This window comes from Nannospalax galili, unplaced genomic scaffold, assembly GCF_000622305.1.
Source record: "Nannospalax galili isolate Female #2095 unplaced genomic scaffold, S.galili_v1.0 scaffold2482, whole genome shotgun sequence".
Taxonomy (NCBI): Eukaryota; Metazoa; Chordata; class Mammalia; order Rodentia; family Spalacidae; genus Nannospalax; species Nannospalax galili.
This window is the reverse complement of record NW_008347234.1, coordinates 408399-413403: the sequence shown is the minus strand read 5'-3', so window position 1 is coordinate 413403 and position 5005 is coordinate 408399. Positions and strand designations below refer to the sequence as shown.

The window sequence follows — 5005 nt, the reverse complement described above, 5'->3', positions numbered from 1 at the left end:
AAATCATAACTTATATTAGGAGATGATGAAATACTGAAAGATTCCCTGATCAGTGAGTATGGACAAAGTCAGGTGTCATTTATCAGGCCAATGGACAATGAATTCAAAGACATTGCAGAGACCTTCAGGGATGTTCCTTCCATCATAGACACACAGTACGGTACTAAGGCCTTGAGTACAGTGGACCAAGAGGAACACAGCACAACCTCAGGTCTCTGCTTGGTCTCCCACAGCACTCTTTTATCACCCTGGTTTATCATTCAAGAAATACCAGATGCAGCTCAGACTGCACTTTAGAGGGCTCAGGCACCAAACTTCAGCATGAAAGACCAGATTTTGATTCTTTGTGAACAGCACAGCCAGTGGAATTTTTGTTGCAGCAGCATCGATTTTTATATGAACACTGTCTACGTAAGCATGTTTAAGCTCCTTGAAAGATATGTGAATCAGGAACACTATTTACATGCATAACAAGAGGTCCAGGTTCCTAGTTCTCTATATTGCTGTTAATTAACATTTCATAATATCTGTCTTTTTTATTTCCGTCATCCTGCTGTAAGTAAAACTACCTGTAATCATGCTTTTAAATTGTGTTTCCATGGTCATTGATGATGTAGAATCTTTCTTGAAGTACTTAGTGATTATCTACATATATAGGAGTTCTACTGGGGGAAACACACTCTGCAGTCTCTTATTCTCTCCACCTCAGCCAGTTATATACACTTTGAAAAAATGTATATTCAAATCTTTGGCCTCTTATTAGTTTATTCATTATTTTTCTACATGTTCACTCAAGTGCCCAGGCCATGGAAGACTTTCATATTTTTAACCACTCCCTGTGACATATTCATGTCCTCAGCCATTCTGGCTAGAGAAGAGACAACTGACAGGTTGCACAGGGACTTTAGTATAAGTTCAATCAGAAAAGATATGCCTGTTTCTTCTCCAGTCCGTTTTGTACAAATTGATCAGACTTCAACTAATTTCAGTATTTTAGAGAAATACAGGAAGTAAATTTCATATTTAAGCATCCTGTTTTATCCACATGCTATGCCAATTTCATGGATGACAAAATATTAACATGTAAGTTTGTTGGTCTCTTGATATTCACCAACTGGCTCTTTTCATGTGTCTTCTCATTTCATTCTTATGAGGCCTCTATATATGATACACATTATTTTTGCATATTTTATACTAAATCTTGGAAATATAAATTATGAAAAGGTTAGACCACAGCAGGTGGCAATAGTAGCATTTGAAATTGGACCACTTGACCACATAGGTCAATAGAACAACTATATGTCACTGCATTAAGATTAAATAGGTAGTCCCACTATCAGCTTTGAGATCAGAAAAAATAACATATCTATTCCCTTCATTTTACAGAAGAGAAATTCCTCCTCTTTGTGACTGTGTAGTAGACTGTGTATAGCTGAAATAATATATTACATGATTTAAATAACTGGAGGATGGAATTTTTGAATGTTTTCATAACTTACCAAAAGAGAAAGGATTAAAATGATTAAAATTAAAATTGCCCTAAATCCCAGAAAGCATACGTGAATTAAATTGTTACATTATGTTGCATGCACAAATACAATCTTATGTATGGATAAAAAAATTTAAAACTAAATAAAGAGAAAGATGAACATGAACTTATCTCTGCCTGCAATTTTTAGAAAAACAGGTACTATATTTACAATAAATAAATGAAGGATGAAAATGGTCCTGGGCCACACCAAGACCAAGACACCAATACTGGATTCAGAAAGCTAAGATGTTCACAGAGATCTTAGTGAGATTTCTGAAAACTGTCACATTACGTGGCTGTGGCCTAGACGATGTGACAACTGGGGCACTTTGCTTCCAGCTTCTATTCCCTGTACCCACGTAAGTACTCTCCAACCAATAGCTTCCTTTGTGGTCTGCATCAAGATCAGGCTGAAGGGCCAGTGGGGGATCACAAGTCTCAAAGGACATCTATTTGCATGTGCTGCCTTCCCTGAGACCATTAAAAAACTTTCATTTCTGCCTTGATATTGACAAAATCACAAGCCCAGGTCCTATTCCACAGCACAACTCTACAGATGAGAAAGGAGATTTTTTTGGGCCTATGTTCTGGACATGAAGGTTGTCCATATGAAGTCTTCTGTAGCCCTACGACCCCCATGGTCTGTTCCTAGGACAAAGGTAAGTATATTTTTAAATATGCAGACATAGCCAGTTAGAGTTCTATGAAGGGAATTTCCAAACATGTTTTAAAATTTTATAAATAAAATGTAAGAATATAATACCCAGAAAGGTTGAACATCTGTCCTACAGACACACTGAATTTAGTTGTCTTCTCACTCTTGATTCTCTGCTCTTCCCACTTTGCCACGCCACTCAGTAGCACTCATATTTCCACATTAAGGGTACTGAGATAGGTCAGGGTGAACATTATATTCAAAGGAAATACATAGGAAGGCCTGATATTCAGAACAAATTATTTTCATGTTGGCTATCTTTTAGATATTATGTCTTAAGTGTGGAGAATGTTGAGTAGAGAGAAATTATAAAGACCCGTCATTCAGTCAGAAGGGTCTCTTGGGTGGGAACACAGTCTCTACTGTAACCAAAGAAGCAGAGTTACCTATCACTTGAGTTGCCATGGAAGTGAGTACAAACAGCTGAGCTTTGAAATATGGCTTGGTGGAGGCTGAAAGACGACAAGAAAGGACGAGAGCAACTCTTCCATTTCTCTTCCCTTCTCTTCCGAAACACAAGTAAAGTGAAGACATGGTGAGGGTGGGAATGGAAAATGTCAGTCTATTTGACGAAGAAGATAATGGCATGAAGAGGAAGCATCTGAAGCTTTTGTCTGTGTTTTGAAAAACTGCCCCTTTATTTTAACTATGAATTTTACCTAAAGAATGTGGTTACCTGTGGGTACCAATAGTTAAGAGCAAGGATCCTACTAAGGGCCCTCATGAATTAGTGAAATAGATAGGATCCTTAGAACAAAGTCCCAGATTGTTTGCTATAATCAAGGTGGTGAGGGACATACTAGAGATGAAAATACATTGCCAGTTTGTCAGAGGAACATAAAACAACCCCATGTCCCTCAAAGAACTTTCTGTTAAGATTTCAGTGTAAATATTATACAGGAATACTAGCAGATATTGATGATAGTAATAATGAATATTGTGGTTAAGTATAGTATAAAATATCTTATACCAGGCACATGGCATTGAACCTCACATCTATTCTATGAACCACCTCTGGCTGTCACTCTGAGCAAAGAACTCCCAGTGTCCATCTCTATCACTTCTTTTTAATAAAGCTGCTTAATTCCTGCCCTGACATTGAGTGAAGTATCTTCAGCCCATGCACAGGACAGAAAGATGAAGCACAGGCACAAGAACTTGTTCATACTTTATACTACATGTTTGGGTTCAACTAGTATAATGTTCTATGTCTCTTCTTGTCCTAGGTCCATGTTGTGTTCATTTCCAAATGACTTTGATGGAGAATATTTCAGAGGCAACTGAATTTATTCTCATGGGGATAACAGATGCCATTGCGCTGCAAGTTCCTTTATTCATAGTATACACTCTTGTTTATTTGATCACACTGGTTGGGAACCTTGGGATGATCATGTTCATTCTTCTGGTCTCCCAACTCCACACTCCCATGTACTTTTTCCTCAGTAATCTCTCTCTGGTGGACTGTGTCTACACCTCAGCTCTCAATCCTAAAGTAATGGAAGGGTTTCTCACAGGAAATAAGATCATATCCTACAAATCCTGTGCTTCCCAGATGTTCTTCTTTGTGGCCTTTGCTGTCACTGAAAGTTTCATTCTGGCTTCAATGGCCTTTGACCTGTATGCAGCAGTGTATAAGCCCCTGCATTACACCCACCACCATGACAAGCACCACATGTGTCCTAATTGTCACCTGCTGTTATATGTGTGGACTCCTGCAGTCCTCCATACAAGTTGCCTTCACTTTACACCTCTCTTTTTGTCATTACAATGTGATTAATCACCTTTTTCTGTGACATTCCCCCACTGCTGGCTCTCTCTTATTCCAAAATAAACATAAACTAGACCATAGTCTACATTAGGTCTACCTGATGCCATTTTCAATCTGCTCATCATCTTGAACTCTTACCTGCTTATTTTCATTGCTATCCTGAGGATATGTTCAGCTGACGCAAAGAGGAAGGCCTTATCCACCTGTGTGTACCACCTCACCACTGTGTCCATCTTCTTTGGGTCACTCACCTTCATGTACCTACAGCCCAGCTCCGGTCACTCCATGGACACTGACAAACTCGCATCTGTGTTCTATGCCATGGTCATCCCCATGCTGAACCCTCTTGTTTATAGCCTGTGAAACAAAGAGGTGAAGAGGGCCTTCCAAAAGGCTGTGGGGAAAGCAAAGTCATCATTGTGCCTACTAGCCAACAAGCTCTGAAGTGTTTTTAAACCATCTGAAACTTTCTTCGAACTTCTGTTGTCAAACAGTAATTTCACTTTATATCCTATTTATTTGAATTACTCCTTTACATATGAACTTTAGTCCTCATTCTTTGGGACTTAGAATAGATTTTGGATGTCTCACATAAGTAAGGTGCAATTCAATAATAAAATCAAGATATATTATTTACTGAATCATCCCACAGTGCTCAAATCAGATGGTATAAAATGCATTAAAGGTAACCTCACATATATAATATCATCTATGTTTTCAATTCTTGACATTTAGAATAGTTATTCATTTTTAAATTTTCAGGTAATAATTTTTAAAAATATTTCATTCATTATTTTTATTTTATGTGTATGAGTGTATTGCCTACATGTAGGTAAGTGCACCTGTGTTGTGCAATGTCTGAGGAGGACCAAGAGGTCGTCAGATCCCCTAGAACTGGAGTTATGGACAGTTGTTAGCTGCCATGTGGGTACTCAGATTCGAACCTGGGTCTTCTGCAAGAGCAACCAGTGATCTTAACCACTGAGCCATC

At 38.3% G+C, this 5005-nt stretch overlaps 1 pseudogene; it reads left to right on the top strand.

Moving 5' to 3' along the window:
* The first annotated feature begins 3495 nt into the window (after window positions 1–3495).
* On the top strand, window positions 3496–4458 carry LOC103742705 (annotated as a pseudogene).
* The last annotated feature ends 547 nt before the right edge of the window (window positions 4459–5005 follow it).